Source organism: Martes martes (assembly GCF_963455335.1).
Source record: "Martes martes genome assembly, chromosome: 8".
NCBI lineage: Eukaryota > Metazoa > Chordata > Mammalia > Carnivora > Mustelidae > Martes > Martes martes.
This window is the reverse complement of record NC_137895.1, coordinates 142,290,279-142,315,220: the sequence shown is the minus strand read 5'-3', so window position 1 is coordinate 142,315,220 and position 24,942 is coordinate 142,290,279. Positions and strand designations below refer to the sequence as shown.

The 24,942-nt window shown below is 48.1% G+C and overlaps 1 protein-coding gene across 9 annotated transcripts in view; it reads left to right on the top strand.

Annotated features, from left to right (window-relative positions):
• The first annotated feature begins 13,282 nt into the window (after nucleotides 1–13,282).
• Nucleotides 13,283–24,942, top strand: part of ZMYND11 (zinc finger MYND-type containing 11) — a 125,250-nt gene continuing 113,590 nt past the window's right edge. For 2 of the 9 annotated variants that reach the window (XM_080810392.1, XM_080810388.1), the window contains exon 1: nucleotides 13,639–13,789. The gene's annotated coding sequence lies outside the window, so the exon portion shown is untranslated. Of the gene's footprint in view, nucleotides 13,461–13,624; nucleotides 13,790–14,152; nucleotides 14,213–14,542; nucleotides 14,606–24,942 lie in introns of those variants that run through there. The other 7 variants (XM_080810395.1, XM_080810389.1, XM_080810394.1 and 4 more) reach the window with 6 other exon arrangements.

Here is a 24,942-nt window from a genome sequence, read left to right as displayed (position 1 = left end):
ATGCAAGTATATACTAAGTATACGTGTTATTTACATAACTGCTATCTTAATCAATCTTTAGTGGACAGAAAGGGATATTATTTTCCATTGTTCAAATAATGGAGAACAGACAAATGAATAAAACAAAATGTATATTAGAATTAATGGCAAAATAATGGGTCACTCCTTTTTTGGGGGGGTATGTTTTTATCTGCAGAATAGCCAAGTCTTGACTCGGGATGAATCAGGAAGAGAGTCCCGAGTCCCTGTTACCAAACATCGCTCTACAATCTTGTAGTCCTGTTGACAATAGATTATTCTCAAACATGTTAAACCGTTATTTGTGACATAGGGAAAATGACCAATAACAACTCTGCCCCACCCCTGTCTGGCTTCCACGTGAGAATGTTTGCGTGAAGGTCAGCAGTCGGGCGCCAGCGCCCCAGCTGGACACGCGTTGTTCCGCCTGTCAGCAACTGTTCGCAGAGGAAGGCGTGCCCTGCCGCGGGAACACTTCCTTCTTCCTCGTCTCTGACACCACACAGAACCAGTTTTCTGTAGATTTACACGAGATCAAGGAAGGAGCAAGGCAGGGAGGGGGAGAGGGAGGAAAAATAAATCTCTAGTTTCAAAATATTTTGGAAAATTCAAATATCAAGTGAAAGCACTCTTCCGATTTTTCTCTGGGATCAAAAGCGGTATTCTTCCGTCAACTTTTAAGAGTACACTTAGTAGGGGTGCCTGGGTGGCTCAGTGGGTTAAAGCCTCTGCCTTTGGCTCAGGTCATGATCCCAGGGTCCTGGGATCGAGCCCCACATCGGGCTCTCTGCTCGGCAGGGAGCCTGCTTCCCCCTCTCTCTCTGCCTGCCTCTCTGCCTACTTGTGATCTCTGTCTGTCAACTAAATAAATAAATAAAGTATTTTAAAAGAGTACATTTAGTAAATTCAGTTTAATAGAAATGAGGAAGGAGTGCCAGGACAGCTCAGTCGGTGAAGCGTTTGCCTTGGCTCTGGTCCTGATCCTGGGGTCCTGGGATTCTGTCCCTCACCCTGCTCGTGCGCGCTCTCTCTCTCTCCCTCTCTCAAGTAAACAAGTAAAATCCTTAGAAAAAAAGGGAGATGAAGAAAACATGATTTTAATGAATTTCCTTAGTTATGTGTGATGCAGATATACCAAGTTATTTCTGACTCTCCCTTCATTTAAAAGTTAGCATTCTTTATTAGTTGTATTTCAAATTTTAACAGTTCTTTACATTATAGATAACACTGGAAAAGAAATTGGCAAACTATGTAGATTCAATAGGCAAACTATGTAGATTCTGAAGCAAATTCTCTAGCATAAAAATGGGATATCCCACAGAATTGCACACAAAGAAAGTGCTTTTATGAAAGTAGCAAAAACATTTCAGTTAGAATTAGAATTTAAAAACTTGTCATCCAGGTTAAATTTTTAATGCTTTCATAAAAGGATTATTATTAAAAGAACATAGTAGTTGTAACTCTCACACCTGCCTCTAAATCTAGGATTCCTTCCCCTTATCCATCATCATCAACCTGTTCTTGCCAGAATAGAATCCGAACATCCTAGTCTTCTTAAAGGAGATAATAAATGAAATAACCAAGACGGGCTGGATTGTCTATTTTACAGTCCTATAGAGTAGATGGTCAAAGGGAACAATTTTTTTTTCACTTTGATTGACTCACTTGAATACAGCATTTTGGGTTTCTTTTTCCTTGTTTCTTGTAGAGTTTCTTGCACGTCAAAAAGCCCTCACTTAATGAAGGTGCATATTTTATTTGAAAATTTTAATCTTTTGTTCAGATGGAGAGAATAGAAATTTAAATGCAAGGCAGAGAGGGTGTGTCTGTGCACATGTGTGGCATTACAGGTAAATACTGAGGAATACATTTGAAATGATACCTGAACAGTCCACACTTCAGAATCTATCAGTCGATGATTGGAACTAAAGTTTGTCTTGGGTTACTTGTCACCTCTGAGTCCAGGCAAGACATTTTGTCTTTCTAAACCCCAGTCTCCTCCCGAGGACACGTGAGTCGTGAAGTCCTAAGCTGTTTGGGACGAGAGGAGCTCATGCAGTGAAGGGCAGCTCATTCCCCACTGCACAGAGCTCAGGGTGTTTTAATTTGGTGAATAAAGGTCCTTATGGTGCCACGAACAACCAAGAGCATATTCATAGAAGACTTGAACTTGGTGACTACAATTCCTCACCATCACATAGAGACTTTCTGACTTTCATGAGATGTATGAGCACTGTCTTCTAATGGGCCTCCAGCCCCTTGTATCAGGTTACCATTTCCCTAAAGGGCACATTTATGTCTGGCTTCATTTTTACTTCTGTTTTTCAAAAATCCCACCCAGGGATTCTGAAGACAATGCTATCAGACAATATGAAAGTGTTAATATTCAGTGTCTTTGACAGAGAAAAATGGATTCAATTTAATATTACTATGAACAGTAGAGTTGTTCTTATTGGACAGAATAAATGTATCCATAGAAATTTTAATTGAAAAGAAATGTTCTGTTAAGTGCCTTATATGCGATTTTTGAGCGTAGTCTCATTACCGCTAAATACCACTGACAGCAATACAGCAAATATTCTAACATCAAATATTTTCTTTTCAGAAGAATTTTTTAAAATTGAATACAGGATCCAGAAAGTAAAAATATAAAAAGGAAAAGTAAATCGCATATTACTTTATTTTTCAGAAATTAGCATATTTAGTGATTTATCTGGTATTTTTGTTAATATGTATATTTATTTTTATATGCTGTGTTCATTTTCTCTAATGTATACCTAGTTTTTTGTTTAACATTAAAAAACCCTTCAGCAACAATTTCTTTAATGGTTACATAAACCCTATCTAGGCATAAATCCTTTCTTAGCCTAGCTGTTAGTGTGTGTGTGTGTGTGTGTGTGTGTGTGTCTTGCTGATGTAATAGTCTGTCCACACAAAGGACACACAGAAACTCCTGGTTAAATACTAAATAGAATAAACACTTCCCGACAACCGACAGCGCGCGCCGATTTCAGGGACACGTTTCCCTCGGCGGAGGCACGCGACATGGCCTTCCCGTGAGTACGCGGCGTCCTGGTAGGAAATTCTGTCACTGTCCCCTCGTGTCCCGTGTCTGTAGACTGGTCACTCTCTCTCAGCAAGTGTCCTGTAACAGATGCGGGCGCCGGGTTTCCGTGTCCCTCCCCGTCTGCTCTGCCGGACCCTCCCGGAGCCGGAGAAGAGAAATGCCGTCGAGAAGGAGAAGCCGCCCTGCCCCGAGCGGCCGCGCCAGGGGCGCGGCGGCCCCCGGGGCCAGAGCACAGCCCGGAGAAGCGGCCGGGCTCGCGCTGCGGCCGTCGGGGGACGCAGGTCCCCGCGTGGGAAGCCGCGAACGCAGGAAGGAGCCGGGCCGCGCGCCGCTGCGCTGGGACTGGACCGCCTTGGGCAGCCGACGCGCGGGCGGGAGGGACAGACACCGCGGGCCCCGCAGGGAGGGCGGCGACGCCGCGACCTGCCCCTCCGGCTCCTCGGCTCCCTGTCCCCGCTCCGCTCCGTCGGGGCCGAGGGCTGCGCGGGGCCCGCGAGCCCTGAAGTGCGGGCGCGTCCTCCTGGCTGTCGCGGGGCCGTGGGCTCCCCGCCGCGGCCGAGGAGGACACGGACGGCCGCTGAGCGGTCAGCACGTGCACGACACAAGTTCCCGCGCGTCGGGAGTTGTGGCCTCTCGGGTGCCTGTTCCCCAAGGGCTCCCCGCGCTCCTCTCCGGTCCGCGGACGTCACCAAACTGAAACCCGCGTCCAGATAACCCGGCTTTCGGTTTTACGTCCAGTTGCTCGAAGACGAAGGGAATGTCCTCCACGGAGAACAGGGCTCCCTCGGGGAGAGAAGCGACTCCCGAGCAACGGGCGGCGGAGAGGCTTCCTGGAACACGACTTCGTGCGGGAAGAGGGGAGGCCCACCACCACCCCACGACCGCCGCGGGGCCGCTGCAGGGAGAGAAGCGGAGGGCTCCCGCCCCGGGCACCCCCACGCCGGGGTGTGGGCCCGCCGAGCTGACCCCACGGACCCGAGCCAGCGGAGAAGACCATTTCTGTGGCGCGCAGCTCGGGGAAGGCCTTCTGCTCACAGGCGCGTGGGGTTGGCTGTCCTCACCCACCGTCCCCGAGACCCCGAAGCTCAGCCGCCGTGGGCAGGGCAGGGTTCGCGCCTTGGTGCCCGCCGGCTCCCTGAAACCCTTCATAGCAGGCTGGCCCAGCAGGGGACTGACCTTCCTTCCCCCTAAGGTGACGAGGGCTTGCAGCTTGTCCCTGAGGAGACGGTGGGGAGGGGCAGAGGAACAGGGGCTTTCCCTGGTCTGCCAAACGGGAGTGAAGATGAGGAAGAGGCGCTACCTGCAGCCACGCAGACCCAGACCCAGGGACCACCAGAAGGTGGGGGAGAAGAGGAAGCCAGGGTGAAGAGAAGGGCGCGCGAACCAGCAGAGCACCTGGTGCAGGAGTGGCCGGCAAGGATCCTCGTCGGGGTGGGAGCAGGCGGGGACCCCGGGCTCTCCAGGAACAGGCTGGGACCGGACTGCCCCGGGGCGGTTCTCTGTAGAACTGTAGCTCTCACGCGAAGTTTAAAGGCAAGTTAGTAAACCTTCCTCGCTTGCAAAGGAAACGCTGATGCCTGGAGATGTTGCCTTTTGCCAAAATTATACAATGACTCAGAGGCCTGTTTGGGAGTGTGGCTGCTGGGACCCGTGCAGGCTGAGATGGAAAATTCTTCTGCCGCAGTTGTGGCAAGCGGCCGGTCAGGAACAGTGGCCGGTCAGGAACAGCGGTTGTAGTCCCCGGGATCTGTAGTCCCCGGGATCTGTGCAAGGCTCGGCTGCGGCAGCTGTAAGTGAGGAACGGGGAGACGCACCTGGGACTGCCCGCCCATCCTTCTGTCCTCGGCGTTCTCGGCTCCTCCTGTGTGGCCATCTGCGGGTCGCGGTGACAGAGAAGCCTGTTCCACAATCTTTAACCCACTCATCACCTGTGTTTACCTAGTCGAGTGGGCATTACTATCCCCATTTTATAGGTGATAATAGTGACAGTAGCTATAAATTGTGGAGCAGTTTTTCTGGTTGGGCATCGTTGTGGGGATAACACATTTGTGTTCTCATTTACTCCTCTCCGTGACTCAATGAAATAGGGCAATGATACCATTCCTCTTTTACAGATGGCGGAAGTGAGACACGAATTCCTTGTTCAAGGTCAGCTGCTGGAGAATGGGGCAGTTAGGATTCTAATCCAAGCAGTGCGATGTCGGCACTCCAGGCTCCTGACAGGTACTAGTAAGAGAGGCCCTTGCTCAGCCCATCTGCAGGCTAGTTGGAATGTGAAAAGGCTAGGAGGGAAGTGGGAGAGAATTTGGGAGGGAAAAAGACACATGCCTGCACAAACAACCTTGTCATCTTGCCTGACGAGCTTCACTGAAAAGACGTGGGGTCCTGCTTTCCTTTAAATGCCCCGAAGCAAATTAACCAGTGTGTGGGAGGTCCTACTTCAAGCTGGTCCTGTCTGTTCACAGAGGAAGCAGGACGAGAGTTTCAGGAGGTGCAGGAAGGACCCTGAAGAAAGGCCTAGACCTGGGGCTGAAGCCCAGGCCCCCGGAGGAGTGGGTCTGAAGAGGGCTGCCCCAAGAAGCCACACAGGCGGTGGGGATCTGGCTTTTCGGGGAAACATCTCTTGATCTGGAATGGTTTTATTTATTTATTTATTTATTTATTTATTTATTTGACAGACAGAGATCACAAGTAGGCAGAGAGGTAGGCAGAGAGTGAGGGAGAAGCAGGCTCCCCGCTGAGCAGAGAGCCTGATGCGGGGCTCGATCCCAGGACCCTGAGATCATGACCTGAGCTGAAAGCAGAGGCTTTAACCCATTGAGCCACCCAGGCGCCCCAATCTGGAATGTTTTTAAAATTAAAATATGCACAATTCCTGCTTTGGTCTGAGTCACAAAGGACAGCAACTTCAGTGAATAGTAATCGCTATTACAAGGTTCAGTCTGTAGCTTTCCACTTTGGAAAACATGGTTTTCAATCATCCACAGGCTATTAGGCACTTGGATACTAAGCAACACTAACTAAACTCGTTATATAGCAATTTAATATCAGAATGCTAATTTTCTTGTAGGGAAGATAGGGAGAAACTATATTCCAATCTAAAAGATCAATATCTAATATGAAAGACAGGCCAAATCTGATCAGAAGCCAGAAAGGTACAGAATAAAATCAAACGAAGTTTGTAAAATCAAGGTGCAGTCTTCGAGAACATGTTACTGGCCCCTGAGAGACATGGTCCCTCTGCCATACGTAGTGACCAGCACACGGACACTCACTCTAGTTTCTCTCTTTTCTTATAAAACGGTTCTTATCCTCTTGGTGGAGGGGCCAGGGTTCACTGAAGAGATGTCGCTCACCTGGACTGCAGGGTCCCGCGGATGCAAGTTGGACTGCCATCCCTCTCTCTCCCACATCGGGAAGCATCCCTGAAGGCGGGCGAGTGACTAGGGTTACAGGGAGAGCCTGCAGTCTCGTTCCCAGGCCACACTTTATTGTTGGTAACTCATCGCCATGCTAACGTCTTACACCGCAAAACCTCTGTGTTTTGTGGCCTCGAACACAGACCGGTCTTCCCTTCTTGATTCCCCTTTCTGGTCTGGTGAATTTTGAAGTGGATGCTACAGACCCTGGGGTTTCTCAGAGATGACACAGGTGCTGTCTATCTCTGAAGGACATTCCTCCTCTGCTCTTTATCTATTTCTACAAAGAATGTCTGGATAAGATCTCCTTGCCTGGCAATTGTGAAGCAGGAATGGCTTAAACACACTTTTGGTCAGTTAGAGTAGTTCAGTCTCACTGGTAAGTAACACATTTCTAAGACTTTTCTCAGCATGAGTGACCCCAGACAGATCCGTTTTACACTTTGTTTCATCAGCTTCAGTTGCCCAAGAGTTGTATTTCTTGGCTTTTCATATAAATTTTGGGATTTGAGCTATGTCTAGATTTCAGCCTCAAATCTCTCTATACATTAAAGAAATCAACAGAAAATAAGGTTCTGTACAATTTAATTTTGTAGTTAGTTTCCTAAAAAGTAGATATTCTTTTAAGTGAGGGATACCTACACGGAGTCATTCCATAAATGGGGAACGGCCAGTCTCTTAGACTAGTATTACCAGCTTATTTTTTTTTTTTTAAATAAGATACCTGTAACCCAAAGAAATATACATTGATATTTTCTTCCATGGTGTTTCCATCTAATATTTAACCAAATAGAAATCATATCTATATGTGGTTTTATTTCTTTTTTCTTTCAAAGATTGTATTTATTCATTTGACAGAGATCACAAATAGACAGAGAGCCAGGCAGAGAGAGGAGGAAGCAGGCTCCCCGCTGAGCAGGGAGCCCAATGCGGGGCTCGATGCCAGGACCCTGAGATCATGACCTGAGCCGAAAACAGAAGTTTAACCCACTGAGCCACCCAGGCGCCCCTAATTTTTTTTTCAGTGAATGGTTTCTTATGCTAGATTTTAAAAATCTCTCCATTTGACTGTACTGATACTGCAAAAAACATTGTGATGAACCCCATTCATTAATTCACCAAATATTTCTGAGTTCCAAATATTTGGAAAAACTGTCCAACCCGGGCAGTTGCCCCACTACCAGCCTCCTGTCTCCTCCCCCTGCACCCCTTCCCGTTTCTCCCCCAGACCTCTCCTTGGGTGGTGAGATTCAGTGGTCCGCTATGTCAGACGTCTTTCTCTCTTTCTTTCATTCATTCTTTCTTTCTTTTGTTTTTTAAGATTTTATTTACCTGTCAGAGAGAGAGCACAAGCAGGGAAGTGGCAGGCTGAGCAAACAGAGGGAGAAGCAGGCTCCCCGCTGAGCAAGGAGCCCCATACAGGACTTGATCCCAGGACCCTGGGATCATGACCCGAGCCCAAAGTAGAAGCCTAACCGACTGAGCCACCCAGGTGTCCTCAGACCTGTTTCTAAATACGCTAAAAGTGAAGAAAAAACAACCTGTTGGAGAATTGTATTCTCTCTCAACAAAGTCGTGCTTGCAACCCTATTGTCTTGCAGCAGATTAAAATGTCCTATTTGGGGTCTCAGCAGCTTAGTATTAACTTTTCTTCTGTATACATTCTTGCGTAGACAATCCTGATGCCCTTCAAGGTAGTGAACCCAGGGCTAGTAGGAACCTTGTGCTTGGAAATGCAAAGAAGAAAACACATTAATGTGCCTTAAGACTATTGGCCCAGGTATGCATGCCTTTTCTGGTTTTTTTTTTTTTTTTTTTTTTTTTTTACCTTTTCTGTTTTATACACACACACGCGCGCACGCGCGTGCACACATCCATGGATTCAGAGAATACTGCACAGCTCCTCTCAAAGTTTGGGAGACTTGCATGTACGAGATTCTTTATTTCACAACCCTTGAGCCATTAGCCTCTGTACAACATGATCTAATTAACATGTATTTTTAATTAATGTGTTAAGAAGGACTACAATACTTGATTGACAGAGCCATAGTATGTTATTTAAAAGAAAAGCAGTAGGGACACCTGGGTGGCTCAGTGGGTTAAGCCTCTGCCTTCAGCTCAGGTCATGATCTCAGGGTCCTGGGATCAAGCCCCGTATCGGGCTCCCTACAGGGAGCCCACTTCCTCCTCTCTCTCTGCCTACTTGTGATCTCTCTCTCTCTCTCTGTCAAATAAATAAAATAAAATCTTTTTTTTTTAATTTTTATTTATTTATTTGACAGGCAGAGATCACAAGCAGGCAGAGAGGCAGCAGAGAGAGAGGAGGAAGCAGGCTTCCCGCTGAGCAGAGAGCCCAATGTGCGGCTCGATCCCAGGACCCTGAGACCATGACCTGGGCCAAAGCAGAGGCTTAACCCATTGAGCCACCCAGGCACCCCATAAAATCTTATTTAAGAAAAAAAATGTGAAACAGTAATATCTTGAAGCAGCTCTGTCCAGGGAAGGGAATCACCCATTTTATCTGTGGAATTTCTTCCATTTAACCATATTTATTGAGTGCCTGGGTATTCTGTAGAAAACAAATCTTTTCACCAGTCCAAAACACTAACCCTATAAACACTGTATGTAACTGAGGTAAATGTATCATTAAAAATAATGTTGTGTTATGGGGATAAAAAACGAAGGCGGTTTAGAGTGAGGGCACAGGAAGGTCCTTTTGGAAAAACTGACGTTTGAACAGATAGATATCTCAGGAGATAAATACTTGAGGATAGATACCCAGGAAGATGGGAGGAAGAGGTTCTACAATGAGGGGACCAACTTTGCACCATTCTGAGATGGGACAAAGGTCAGGGAGACAGGAGGGAAATGCATAAGGAATTTAAATTTAGGAGCTAAGTAAGTGCCAGAAGGTGCCGGGCCGCGCGGATGCCTAAGAACAGGGTTTGATTTTATTCAAGGTACAGCAGAAAAATTGTTGGTTTTAAGTAGGGACGAGCACGAACAATGTGTTCATACATTTTTGCCTGTCTCTCAAAGAGAACCTTTACGATAGGGTTCTACATGTGGACACCTGGGGTCAAAGACAGGACTGTGTTTTGGGCTCTTTCTATTGCAAGAGTTCATACCATGTCAGCTCAGCGGTGGGTGAGTGACTGTTTCTCTCACCCTCCATAATAGCATCACTGAAGAATTCTGTCATTTGAAGAAAAACAGTGTCCTGTTGTTGTGTTGTCATTATTTTTTAAAAGATTTTATTTATTTATTGGACAGACAGAGATCACAAGTAGGCAGAGAGGCAGGCAGGCGGGGGGAAGCAGGCCCCCCGTTGAGCAGAGAGCTGGATGCGGGGCTTGATCCCAGCTTGGACCCTGAGATCATGGCCTGTGCCAAAGGCAGAGGCTTAAACCCCTGAGCCAGAGAGCTGGATGCGGGGCTTGATCCCCCAGCTTGGACCCTGAGATCATGGCCTGTGCCAAAGGCAGAGGCTTAAACCCCTGAGCCACCCAGGCACCCCTATTGTGTTGTCATTTTATTGTTAACTTGGATATTGGTCAATATTTGCTAATAGTTTATGTTTCCTCTTTTTTAAATTACCAATGACTTTTGTCCCTTTTCTGAGGGGGTAATGTTGGTATATATCTTAATGATGTGAAGTGGGTTCTTTATTTCTTTAAAGATTTATTTTATTATTTAATTGAGAGAGAGAAAACTTGAGCAGGAGGGGCAAAGGGACAGGGAGAGGGAATCTCAAGCAGGCTCTGCACCAGTGCATGGGCCCCAGGCCACGACCGGAGCAGAAATCAAGAGTCAGAGGCTCAACTGACTGCGACACCGGGCACCCTGCTGTATGCATCTAAGGACTGTTTCCTCAGCCCCCATTTCTTACAGATGTATTTATATACACATATTCTCCCAGTTTGCTTTTTAATTTTACTAGTACAGTCTTCCCACTTACAAGGGTACTTTTGCTGTTGAAAAAACCATTCTTGTAGGGGGCGCCTGGGTGACTGCGGCAACTGCCTTCGGCTCCGGTCATGATCCCAGCCAGGGTCTTAGGATCAAGCCCCACATCTGGCTCCCTGCTCAGCGGAGAGCCTGCTTCTCCCTCTCTCTCTGCCTGCCGCTCTGTTTACTTGTGCTCACTATCTCTCTGTCAAATAAATAAATAAATAAATAAATAAGTAAAATCTTTTAAAAAATTCCTGTAAGTTGAAAATGCAGTGGCTATTTCTTTAAATCAGAAGAAACGCTCTCTGTTCGGGAGCCACCATTCATGAAAAACACTGGAATGGACCAGTTTACTTCACTTGTTTATATTACTTAAGGTAACACAATGTAACACTTTCTATTTACAATTTCTCTACAATATGCTGTTCATCTGCATTCCTGAAGCTTTTTCATACTTATTCTGCATTACATACTTAAGACTATGTTCTCAAGTCAATCTTTAATGCAAAAACAAGAATGTAACATCAAACATAATAGCAAGGGCAGAATAAAAGCAATGCATTTCAGTAGCACCTGAGTGAACTCATTGATACATACTAGCAAACCAGGAACACACCTGCGGGAGGACTCAAGGGGAGTCCCCAGCACTGTAACTGTGAAGTATCCCTCTCCACCAGTCCCAGGACATCTGAGTTGATCCTCACATGTGAACAAAGCAGGAGGGAGGGTGTTAGAAGACCCCTCTGTATAAAGGGTCAAAGTTGTAACACCAAAGGGCGTATTTTAAACTCGGTCTGTTTCTGGTTTCGACTTACAGGATTCATGTATTTTCATACAGCCAAATTTATCGCTCTTACCTTTTGTGATAAAAACCATTGCTTTAGCTCTTAGGATGGTCTTCTCCACCTCCAATATTACAACTATCCACCCACATTTTCTTCTAACTATTGGAAAATGATTTTTAGTTTTTACAATATTTAGGTCGTTGGGTTCTTTTCAGTGCAAGGTAAGGATGTAATTTATTTTTTATTTTTTTTAAGATTTTATTTATTTATTTGGCAGACAGAGACCACAAGTAGGCAGAGAGGCGGGGGTGGGGGGCAGGCAGGCTCCCCGCTGAGCAGAGAGCCGGATATGATGCGGGGCTGGATCCCAGGACCCTGGGATCATGACCTGAGCCTAGCCGAAGGCAGAGGCTTTAACCCACTGAGCCACCAGGTGCCCCATAATTTATTTTTTAAAGAGATGTATTTTTCCCTATCAATTTGTGGGATAATTCATGTCTTTTCTATCTAAGTAATACCACTTAAAGCAGAAACTGGAAAAAGTAGTCTGCTGATCAAGCCAAGCATTAGGTTAAGTGTAGAAAATGCTGGTGGAGGTTGGAAAGAACTAGGACTGTTGTGGGTCCATTGTTGGGTGGTGCTAAGTCTTTGACACAGGAGCTCATTGATGCAACTACTCTCCGTTCCCCACCGCTTCTCCTTTTCTCTTTCCTCTGATACACCTGCCCTCTCTCTGCACTCTTGCAGGTAATTTCATGGTACAACCTGAGTTGTATGGAAGTAACTGTTTTGGTCTTCTGGACCTTCCCCAATTCCGCACCCCAAATCGTTGGCCCCAAACCATTGGCTCAGACCACATCCCCTCCTTCATATTCACTAAGCTAGGGAAATGAGGTAAATAAACCTGTTCTGGAGGTAAAATGGAACCAAGGGCTAAATTCTAGGCAAAACAAATAGGAAATCCAGGAATGAACTAACTTACATTAGGTAGAATGAGAGATAGTATCTGGGTACAAACATTGAGATGACGCCCGTACAACTGAATTGGAGAAAAATGTGGAGTTATGCGGTCACTTCTTTCCAAAAGGTAAGCTTCCTTTTATACTTACGTGAATTTTCCTTGCTTGAGCAGCCTCCATGAAATACACAGGACCATACGGTCTTATATTTTATAGATGACTTTATTAAAAAAAAGAAAAGGTAATTTACTTAAAGCTGTTCATTGCTAGAATTCCTGGTCCAGCATTCAAACCAGGTAGGGCTTGGTTTTTTCTGACACCGTTTCACCCATCTGTTGTATTTTAATGACATATTTATGTGTAAAATGACTTAACGTTCTTTCGTGACATGTCTTGATCTAACCCAAAACTCTCTGAGATGTATCAGAAGTAGGGCTGCGTTGAAAGGTTGTTTTCTTGACCGGGGTGCATCACAGAACACCTGCGCGAGTAGAACCCATTTCTAAATTCTCCCTCTTACAGAGCAGCGAGGAAAAGAAGATTGATGAGTTGGACTGGAATCCCAAAATTTCCTGCACAGTCTCTTCGCAGTGATTTTCAGGTGCATATGCCCAAAGAGAACCAGAGTAAGAAATCGGGGTTGACTGGTCTTCCTTCCGAACTCCCAGTGGAGAAAGGTCATCCGGGAAAATACGTGACATCTGTCCATACCGGTCGGCTCATCTCTGAGACTTAGTAAACCACACGTCGGGATCTTCTCTCGCTAGATGCGCAACTACCAACGAAAACAAGAGACGCTGCTTCTCCTTGCACGGATCGGTGCCGTTTCTGCCCAGCGGATCCTGGGCGGTCCTGTAATCCTGGCGGTCCCGGGTGTGCGTGCGTGAGCCGGGGAACCCGGCGCCTCCCTGCCGTTCTCTCTGACGATCGCAGAAACGAGACCTCCCCAGCCGGCTCCCGGCTTTGCTCACCCACCCCCTGACGGCCGGCCGGGCGCGGCAGCTCGGCGGGCGCACGGCGGCGCGGGGCGCGGGGCGCGGCCCACCCGGAGCGGACGTGGGCCCGCATCGCCCCCGGCCCGGCGGGGCCGAGCCCGACGATGCTGCGAGCGCCGGGAGCTTTGTGCGCTCGGCCCCCGGCTCCCGCGTGCCCGCACGTACGTAGCCTTCACGTGTGTGCCGCTGTCGAGTGCATGTGTGCAGATGTAGGAATATGCTGAAGCCAGTTCGGAGTCGGGCGCCGAGGACAGGACGGAGGGAAGGTGGGTGTGGGCGTGCGCGGCGCCGGCCCGGCCGGGAGGGAGCCGGAGCCCGCGGCCCGCACCCCGCACCCCGCGCCCGCGCCCCGCGTCCGCGCCCCGCGCCCGCGGCGCCGCCGGCCGGGCCACACAATAAAGTCCGGGGGCGGGCGGGCGGGCGGAGGTGCAGGAGGCCGGGCCGGGCGAGCGGCCGCCCCGCGCACACACCGCCATGTGAGCGGCGCCGCGGCCTCGCAGGACGCAAACTTTCCCCGGCGGCGGCGGCGGCGGCGGCGGCGGCGGCCCAACTTCCCGCCCCCGGCCCCGGGCCTGCCGCGCGGCGCCGAGACCCCGTAAGTGCGGGCGGCGCCCGGCCCCCCGCGCCCCCGCCGGGCCGCCGGGCCGCCGCCTTCGCTCCCTCCCGGCCGGGCGCGCGCGGGTCTCGGCGGCCGAGGCTTGTCAACATGGCGCCCCCGGAGCGCCGAGCCGGGGAGGGCGGCGGGGAGCCGGGGCGCCCGGGCGGGGCCGGGCCGGGCGGGCGGGGAGCCGGCGCGGAGGCCGGGCCCGCGGGGGAGCCGCCGGGGAGCCGCGGAGGGGGCCGGGAGGCGGGGAGGCGGCGCGGAGGCCGGGAGGCGGGGAGCCCCCTCCCCCCGCGCGCCCCGCAGGCCTGGGCCCGGGCGGCGGCGGCGGGAAGGAGGCGGCGCGGCGGCGGGGCCGGGCGCGGAGGGGGAGGGCGCGGCGGCGGCGGCGGCGGCGGCGAGGACCGGAGCATAATGGTGGGAGACTCGGCCGCGGCGGGCGCGGGGCGCGGGCGGGGGCGTCCGGCCGGCGGCGCCGTCGCTTTGTGGAGCCCGGCCCGGCGGCAGCGTCTCCGGCCGCCCGCGCGGTGCGCTCGCCGCCCGCCCTCCCGCCAGCCGCCCCGCCGGCCCGCCGGGCTTTGTGTGGGCGCGCGGGGGCGGCGCGGCCTGCGGGGGTCCTGCCCGCGCCCCTCGCCCGCGGCGGGCCCGGGAGGGGCGGGCCGCAGGCGGCGGCGGCGGCGGACGAGGACCGCGCGGGGCCTGCTCGGGCCGGAAGCCGGGGAGTCGCGTGAGCGCCGCCCGCCGGGCCGGCCCTTCCCGCGCGGCCAGGCCTGGGGCCCGCGGGTCGGGGTCCGCCGGAACCGCGGCCCTGTGAGTGGGGGAGGGCGGGGGCGGGGGCGCGGGCGCCGGCGTGGCTCGCTGTGGGAGGGCGGCGGCCGCGGCCGGGCAGGGCGGTCCGCGGGCACCCAGGCGGGGCCCGCTGCGCGTCCCCTGGGGCCGGGCTCGGCGGCGGCGCGGCCTGCGCCGCCTCAACAGGTCCTCGCGGGGCCTCGGCGCGCGGTGCGGGGCGGCGCGGCGGGGCCGGGGCCGCGGGGCTCCTGGGCAGGCCCGGGCCCCCAGCTCCCACGTGCACGGCCGCTGGCGCCGGGGTGCGGGCCGGCTGCGGGCCGCTGGCGGTGCGCGCGGGGCCCGGGGGCGGCGGGGGCGCCGCGCAGGTGCCAGGTGGCCTGTGCGGGGGCGGCCGCCTGCGGGCTGCAGCGGCCATCGGGCTCCCCGAGGTCTGGGCCCGGGGCGCTCGGGTGCCCCGCATCCCCCCGCGAGCTGGAAAACAGTGTTGAAAGGCGGAAAGTGAAACGCTAACTTGTTTTCGTTTCAGCTGAGAAGCGGAGTAGTTGTGGGATGCGGAACCCTTCCAGGTTGGGGGGTCCTCGATTCTAATTCTCGGTTGGAAGTTAGCAGGGAGATAGTCTTGGGGGTGCTTTAAAAAGTTTGAATGCTTTTTGGTAAGCAAGGTCACCTTTGTGATTTTTCTGAGTTCTCGTTTGTACAGTAAGGAGCTGGACTATGAATTTGTGTTCAGGTGTGTCACTGTCCGCGTCTTTGGCTGACCGCCGCCGGTTACAGGGATATTTCGGGAGACTCTTTATGAGATGGCTAGGCTAGAGAGCCAAAGACCAGAGGATGTAGGATGTGATTATGAGAGAATGAGTACGGGTTTTTCCTTGATTAAAAACTCTACCTGCGGTTAACAGGTTTTGTCTTTAACATGGTACTTTTGCCCATAGATGTTGTGCAGGTGAAAACGGAGTCTCCCTTTGATATTCTGTAAAGTGGGCAATTCATTTTTGCAGTTACCGGTTATAAGGTGTTTAAATACACACATATGTAGTTGCTTTACAAAGAAACATCACTGGACATGGTAATGTTCGCTCCCGGAGGTCACCCTCAGTATTCCTGGGACATGGTTCTGTCGGCGCTTTGGATGTGCTTTTGCTTGGATGTTTCCTTGAATTGACACGGGTTTATGTAAACTCTAACCCTTTTGTAATTCCCCCCCTTTTCCTTTAGGGGTGGTTCAAAATAGTGTATAATAGAGACACTCACACCCTTCGGCATACTTGAGACATGAATTGAAATGAAGAATTTTAACATTTGTGTTAGAGGTATCACTTGCTGTCCTAATAATGCTTCAAGAGGTAAACCTCTGGTTGTCCTGTTTTCTTTACCTTCCTTTACCATCCTTCAGTTGAATTTTAGTGGAAGACATCATTTAAGCAAAGAGGTCGTATCTGGGGGGGAAATCGAGTAAAGGGTCAGACTTTACCTTATGGTAGTTAAAAACTTTTCACTGTTTGGAAATCTTAACTTGCACTTAACACCGACTTTTTTTTAAACAGGGTGATTAGATTTTTTTTGTCATTTAGATTAGAGAGGTCACATATAGCAAAATGACTTTGAAGACTGATGGCTTAGGTCTGAATCTCTCCTCTGTCATTTACTAGCAAAGGCACAGCAGGCAGATTACTTAAACTTGCCATGCCTGGTCTCAGTTTCCCTATCTGGAAAACAAGGACAGTAACTGTACCAACGGGCTGTGGATGCACGGATCACTGTTAGATTAATTCAGTTCAGTTGAATCAGATTGATTTGGGTTGATAATTGAAACGTGTGTGGAAAGGAGTGGGCCTCTGAAATTGCAGCATGGAATGCTTACGTGTGCCTTGGTTACTGATTTGTGTGTGTTGGACCATACCTCTGAATCCCTCCGTGTGTTCACGTTAGTTATTCCAGAGTTAGAAAATAAGCATTTGTTATATTCCTCCAGACTTATTTACTTGAAGCAGTTCTTAAGGATCTTTTTGTCATTACTTTTTTTGCTTTTATTCTCTTTATGGGTAAAATACATGTAACAAAATTTACAGCTTTAATTCTAAAATGTATTGTCTCGTGGTATTAAATAAATTCACACTGCTGTGCAGAGATCATCACCATCCGTCTCCAGAGCTCTTTTCATTTTGTAAGACTTAAACTCCATACTTGTGTAACACCCACTCCCTTCCTCCGTCCCCCAGTGCCCAGCACCCACCTATCATGACCTCGGTGACTTGATGGAGAGTCTGGGTAGCTGAAGCGCGTAGTGTAAGACTTCTTATTTTACCGTTGGTTATCAGCGAATCTTCTCTTTTCCCACATCGTCATCAGGTTATATGTTTTGTGTTTACTTAAAGCAGGAAGACTTTCTGAAAAAGGAATCACTGCTTGTCCCCTTATTTTGATCATTGTGGAATTCATAATCCCTCACCAATATTTTTTTCTAGGAATTTTGAGAAAAAATAACGGGATTTAGTTTAATTTCTACCTGTATTTCTTGCACAGCAACTTCGAGTTACTTTTTTGCAGTGGCATTGTTAAAATTTCAGAACGACTTAAATCTGCTCTGGTGCAGTGATTATGTGGAGATTGGTAATGATCTGAAAGTTCTCTGTTTCTTCAGTGGTCTGTCCTTCGGTCTTGGTTTTTTGAAATGTTTTGGTATTCAGGAGTTAATAACATAAATGAGTACCATGATGCCGTGTACCAAATAGTGTATGTTCACCAACTCTTCGCCATTGTGCAAAGTTCTTCACATATGCTGTTGCACTGTTAGAAACCCTGAGTGTGATCGTCTTAAGAGCACAGCATTCTTCCTTTTAGTTATGGAAGGTCCCACCCCCTCCCCACATACCCCCATCCAAACACACACTCTGCGAAGTGGACCAGCTAGTAGCTTTGTGATAGAATTTGCTCTGTAGAACCTAAAAGTTTGAGGATTCCTCTGATAGGAAGTAAAGTAAAGTTTAATGGGATGGAGATAAAAATAAGTCTAAATATCCAAGAGTATTTTTTTTAAAATAATCACATCTTAGCTATAGTATTATTTTTTAAGATTTTATTTATTTATTTGACAGATCACAAATAGGCAGAGAGGCAGGCGGAGAGAGAGAGGACGAAGCAGGCTCCCTGCTGAGCAGAGAGCCCGATGCAGGACTGGATCCCAGGACCCTGAGATCATGACCTGAGCCGAAGGCAGAGGCTGAACTCACTGAGCCACCCAGGGGCCCTTAGCTATAGTATTTTAAACATCTTGTACTGCCTTAAGGAAAAACCTCATTGCACGTATGTGTGCCTGTTAATAATTTTCTATTCAGAAAATTCTTAAGAAGTTACTTAGTTTTATTGTGAAAATGCTGTATAATACTTAATATACCAAGTCATTTACAAGGGCAAATAGTCTGTATATTGGACATTAAAAAAAATTTGTGTAGTTCATTATGTATTGGTAGGGACATTTAGGAAATTGTTAGATATAGATACTTAGATTTGTAAAATTGAAGTAAATATCTTTGTGGAACTAGGAAATATTTAGACATTTAACTAATCTTTCATTGTACTTTTTAATGGTATTTTCTATTTGATAGCTAAAAGGCTAAGTATTTGCCTAACTTTACATGAAATTAAATTAATGCAATACTGTTAAATCCACATTTTTTTTATTTTTTATTTTTTTAAAGATTTTATTTGTTTATTTGACACAGAGAGAGCTCGCAAGTAGGCAGAGAGGCAGGCAGAGAGAGAGAAGGGGAAGCAGGCTCTCCGCCGAGCAGAGAGCCTGATGCGGGACTCGATCCCAGAACCCTGAGATCTGACCTGAGCCAAAGGCAGAGGCTTAACCCACTGAGCCACCCAGATGCCCCAAATCCATGTTTTAAAGGCATCATATGGCTTGTCTGTTCAGATGAGAGAAGTGTGATTAGCAGATCCCGTTATGATGGAAAGGTGTGTATTGATGAAAACTTGTGTGGTGTTTTATTTATTTTGAAAACTGAGTAATATTTATAGTAGATTAACTAGTTTTGTTTTAAATAAATGCTTTTGTCATTCGTTACTCTGTAATTACTGATTCATAAGATTACCTTAAAGTATTGTGTTTTCTTTTAATAGGTACAATATGTTTTAATACCTTGAGTTCATTCATTAAACATTGTTATTTATGGAAACTACTGTGTACTAGACACTTGCCAGGTTACAGTTACTGAAGCAAGGGGAGTGTGGCAGAAGAAAGTGTGTAAGTGCTGTGGGACAGTGTATGTGAGTTACAGTATATTGCATTTAAATTACGAATACTTTTAAGGGTTTAACACTGATTTTATTTCTTTTTTAAGATCTGTTCACTTTAGAGAGAGAAAGAGCACAGTGGGAAGGAAGGGCAGTGGGAGAGAGGGGTCAAGAGACAGGCAGACTCCCCACTTAGCACAGGGGTAGGGGCGTAGATCTCAGGACCCTGAGATCATGACCTGAGCTGAAATCAGGTCAGACCCTTAACTGGCTAAGTCACCCAGACGCTCCTTAACACTGATTTCAAATTTATTCTGATTTGTAACTTTGTGATTTTATTAAGCTTACCACTAAAAACAACTTTGTTGTGATTAATAATTTATGTTCTCCAGATGTTATCTAAACATTTAAGTGACATGTAGACCCACTTAAGATTTTTAATATGTTCTCCAAATTATATGTTAAGCAAGTCTAAAATATAAAGAGGGAAGAATCTTCTTCCCTGCTTAGGCATTTATTGTATAAACACAGAAGAAATATATGTACAAAATTTTTAACGGATATGTTGAGAGCTTGTCTCCTAATACTAATTCTCACAGTTGGTACTAAAAAATGCTAAGTTTTTTAAAATCAGGAAGATACTGTAATTTATAGGAAGAGAATCTGTCATAAGTACATTTTAACTTGGCCGTGTATCCATATGGGGTCCCTTGAGAAGCTTGCCTGAGAAGCAGTTCCAGAAAGCTGGGTTTCTTTGTAAACGTCTTGTTTGTGGCAGTACAGTTTTTTAAAAAAAGGGTCACTTAGTGGGGCACCTGGGTAACTCAGTGGGTTAAACGTCTACCTTTGTCTTAGGTCATGGTCTCGGGTCCCGGGATCAAGTCCCGCATCAGGCTCTCTGCTCGGTGGGGACTCTCTCCCTCAGCCCTTCCCCCTGCTTGTGCATGCTCATATGCGCGTGTGCGCTCTCTCTCTCTCAAAAAAGTAAAATCTTAAGAAAAGGGGAGGGGGGGGTCTGTTAGCACCTGCTCTACCAGGCAGTTGTGTTCTTGCTTTAATTTTTGCAACAGCCCAATGAGGGGCTATTACTGCTGTAAGATTATGTGATGAGTTACGTTGTTACAACAGTTGTAAGTATCCTATAGTTACAAGACCATGGACCAGAGGGTTCAGTCAGCAGAGGTCGCACAGAATAAATACCTGATCAAGTGGGTTTTGAGTTCAGGTGCATGGCTAGCACGCCTGTATTTTACTTGGCTGCTGTTTCCCTCAAACCCACCAGCTACCAGATCTTTGTACTGATGTATCTTCATCCTCCAATGTACATTTATAATCCTGCGAGAGCACAGAATAGTAAAAGAATGTAACTATGTCTGCTCTCCTTGCAAGAAGTAGGAGGTGGGAAGAAAGGAGTACTAGGTACCTCCGAGTCAGAACGTCCAAATGCAGAGTTCCTGTTATCGTTTCACTTGTAACAACAGCTCGTTTTCTAAGGGCAGCAAGCGTTGGTCGGCTCTTTGTCCTACTGCTACTCTGGGCAGCCCGCAGGGAAGGTAACTTGGCACAGGTGTTGGGGAACCTGCGGTCTTCATCTTAATCCTCAGGTATATGAGAGAAAGGTGAGCATTTTCAGGATGAAGTCCAGCACTGGAGTATTCTTGCTGTATTAGGGGAGGGCATTGTCTTGAGGAAGCTTTTTGCATTCTTTCTGCTGAGTAAGTTCAGCTGGGTTGGAAGTAGCTGATTTCTTGAAAGTAGCTCTAAGCACTGAGGCTTCAGGGTTCAGTAGGTGTTTCCTGTTCCCTAAAATAAACTAATGTGAGTGGCATACGGTGGAGAGAGATGATGAAGTGAGTTGTAGCACGCATGGACCCAGACCCCTGCTGCTCCTCAGAAGGGATGTTGGGATGGGGTATTAAGTACGGTTTTCTAATTTAATAGTTGTGGCAAGATTTTTAAGAAGTCTTTTAATGGAGGGTAAACGTGGAGAAGGCTCTGGGTGGGGAACTATCTCATCTTAAAACCTGTTATGAAGTTCTCAGGCTTCTTGTAGATTCTTGATTTATCTGCATGTTGGTGGTTTTTCCGTCTCTGAGCTGCACCTGAGAAATGGTATCTGGGAGAACAAGTCCTGAGTCTGCAGTTGGTTTTGACGTGCAACACATCTACTTCCAGTAGGAACAACTGAGATTAATTTATTTGGGATTTCTGTTGATACTGCATTTAAAAGATTTTTCAGGCATTTTACTAATCATTAGAGGTGTTGTCTTTTTAGATTATGGAGTTCAAGGTGACTCATTTCTCTTTTGTACTTTTTTTTTTTTTTTTAAGATTGATTTATTTTAGAGAGAGACAGCATGGGTAGGAGGGGCAGAGAATACTAAAGTAGACTCTGCGCTGAGCTGGGAGCCTGATGCCGGCTCGGTCCCAGGATCCTGGGACCGTGACTGAAGCCCGGATCAAGAGTTGGATGGTGAACTGACTGAGCCCCCCCGGGCACCTCTTTCTTTCGGACTTGTAATTTAACATTTCTTATCTTTTAAAAAAATCACATTTAATATATAACATAAAAATACCTGTTGTCTTTTATTTTGAAATGCCTTCTTTTATTCTTCTGCACACCTAAATTCTAGACACACATAATCTTAGGAAGCCTCTGCTTGTGATGTGTATTCATGTTGGATTGTTTCGGGGAAGAAACTTCGGTTTGCGTCATTAGAAAGTTAAGTTTTCTTTTTTTTTTTTAAAGATTATTTATTTATTTACTTGACAGACAGAGAGAGAGAGAGATCACAAGTAGGCAGAGAGGCAGGCAGAGAGAGAGGGGGAAGCAGGCTCCCCGCCGAGCAGAGAGCCCGATGTGGGGCTCGATCCCAGGACCCTGGGATCATGACCTGAGCCGAAGGCAGAGGCTTTAACCCACGGATCCATGCAGGCGCCCCTAAATTTTATTTTCTGAGGGCTGCTGAGTGCAGCGTTCAGTCTCTGGTTACTTTCAGATGACTTAAGTTGAGCAACCACTCGTCCAGTTTCAAGCTGGGCCGTCTCCCGGTGGTTGGTTCCGCAGAAGCCGGGATGTGTAGCATGCCGGCTTGAAAGGGGAGGCAGTAGCCGGGGCAGCCTCCGCCCGTGCTGGTTGCCGGTGCAGGCGCAGCCCCGTCCACACTGTTTTCTGCTGCTGTCGGTCCTCTGGCTTTTTCTACTTGTACCTCATGTGACAAACACAGCTTTTAGACTGTGTCCTCACATTTTCTTACCTGTACACAGTAGTCTCGGTTTTAGATTATTAGATACATTCAAAAGTTGTAGTACTTGCCCCTGTTTAAATTGCATTTTAAATGGAGTGGCTTTTTTTTTTTTTTTTAAGATTCTGTTTATTAGAGCACGAGTAGGGAAGGGGGCAGCGGGAGGGGAAGAAGCAGACTCTTGCTGAGTGTGGAGCCCCCAGGACCTGGGATCGTGACCTGAGCCCAAGGCAGACGCTTAACCCACTGAGCCACCCAGGCACCCTAGTGATCTATTTTTTAATGTGCGGGTAGTACTGGTTGTATCAATAACACTTTAACGTTTGCTTGGGCATCCACCTTTCCCTCCCCATCCACCTCCAGTGCTGACGTCAGCTCAGAATGTACTGTTTCTGGGCATTTTTGTTCTCTGCCGAGTTTCATCTTCTGCACCTTATGCCGACCCTTGGTGATCCGTCCCCTCCGCTTAGCTGCTTTGGCCTCTGCCAGTCCTTGTATTGCTTATTATTGAAGCTCTACCCTGGGGTCGTCTTCCAGGTTGCTTGGCCTGGGAGCCCTGAGTGAAATCCCCGTGTGGTCGCTAGGGTGGGCGAGAGAACCCTGCTTTCTGGCTTCGTTGCCTGCGCGGTGTAGGTGCGGCACACTCATGTGGGCCCCAGAGCCTACTTGATTTCTCACGTCAGCTCATCTTCTACTTTCCAGAATGAATGACTTGCCTGGGCGAGAGAGGGCCCGTGCGGGGAGTCGGTACCCAGGATCTGCAAACATACCTGCACTCCCCACCTCAGAGTCCTCCTTAACACAGCAGCCTAGGCAGTCACCACACATCGAGGTGAAATGTGAAACGAGACCAAACCTTCTCCTACCGTTTTCTCGAGATTACAAGAAACACATTTTAACCAAATTAAAACTTGAAGTACTTTAGAAACAGACATTGTATTAAAATAACAGGAATTTGGCAGTTTAGCTGTAGAAAGTGCCAGATTTATTGGCAGACTTTGTCAGTGTCTGCTGTTGCCATACACTTTGCAGTGGAAGTCGGGGAAGGTTTCAGATTGCCTTCACTGTGTAATCAAATATTTAATACATTTTCAAAGGTAGTGTGAACGTTGATGCATGTATCACATCCGTTTATCGAAGACCGTTTAAGAAACAAGTGTGGACTGTGTGTTATGCAGTCCTTGGAGGTCAGACGTCCTCATCATGGTGCTCACACCTACTTACGTCGGTTCTGAAGACAGAATGCTTATTTGTCCTTATTCAAGCTTAACGTTTACCAGTATACAATCTGCAAATTGTGACAAATTCCTCTTTCAAAAAAATGTGAGAAATTAACCCCTCTGGTGGACTTCGCATGGGCTGGTGTGTTGCTGTGGAATAAATGAGTGGCCACTGCGCAGTGGTTTCCAGCACAAACATCGTGTGCCCTACTTCGTAGATTTTTAAGTTCCTGAAAGACCGTGATCATGTCATTTTGCCGGATGTCCTGGAGATCCTGAGAGGAGCATGCCGTGGCGGAGCAGGGGCACCTTCTGCCCGGTGGCATCTCCACGCTGGGCCTGTCTGACTGCAGATACAGCGGGAGCTTTGCTTTTCTTCAGATCCAGCTTTCAGTGTTTGCGTTACAAAGTCATAAAAATGACTCTTTAAAGCATTTAAAAAGTAGAGATGACATTTTATTATGGTTGATTATTTCTCTTCACCATAGTCCTGTGCTGTCTGGTCACCGCAAACACTGAATTCCCCAAACGGGACCCTTTGCCTCTGGGGGAAATACAGGCTTATGTTCCTGCCAGCCCTCTGGTCCCATCTTAGTGACCCAAAATGCCATTTCCGTGCTACAGGGCCATTAGCTAAAATCTTTGTAAAAAAGCCAGTCTCAGTGTTGAAAACGTGTTCTCCATAACCCTTTTATTGCATAAAATTGCCTGCAAATTTAACCTTTTATGGCTGCATGTCCCTTTTGGAAACCCACCAGCCAGCCAGCACTGGCTGAGGAGGATTTAGTGTTGTCCCGACTGCCGGTGCCGGGACTGTAAACCGCACTGGCTGGCAGCCTCAGAACGGTGCTGTCCATTACACTTTTTGATCTGTTCCCCTCTCCTGGGTCCACGAATGTTGCTGCATTTCCATCTCCTGTGGACTGTAGATGTTTCTTTAGCACTTTCCGGACTGGCTTCAGGCACAAATGGGTGCATTTGCTCCCTGGTCCTGGGTGACAGCCCCGTAACCAAAACCCACCGCCTGAACGAAGCCTGCTTGACACCCGTGAGGCAGCTGCGCGCTGCTGGGCTCAGCACAGGATTTCAGCACTGCGCTGGGCCCATTCACACCAGGAGATCACCAGCACACAGCACAGAAATGCGGGAAAAAATGTGGCAGTAAGTCGCCTGCAGAAAGGACACAGTTGACAGTCTGAGTGGGAAGAGAGGCAGCCGAGGTTCCCCTGCAACTGGGATGCAGCTGGGACGGTGTCCTGTCTTGAGCGATGGCCTGGATTTTAGCAAACAGGTGAATTCACAAACGTGCGATCTGCAAATAATGAGAATCCGTGCTGATTTTCATGTTTATATCTTTTATTTCATCCGAAACTTCACAGCTACACATGAAATATGAGAAAATTGCTCTTATTTTGACTTCTGTTAATCGGACACTTTTCCCCTGTAGTTTTCTGTCTTTATTATTTTTTAAAGATTTTATTTATTTGACAGACAGATCACAAGTAGGCAGAGAGGCAGAGAGAGAGGAGGAAGCAGGCTCCCCGAGGAGCAGAAAGCGCTCGATCCCAGGCCCCTGGGATCATGACCTGAGCCAAAGGCAGAGGCTTTAACCCACTGAGCCGCCCAGGCGCCCCTAGTTTTCTGTCTT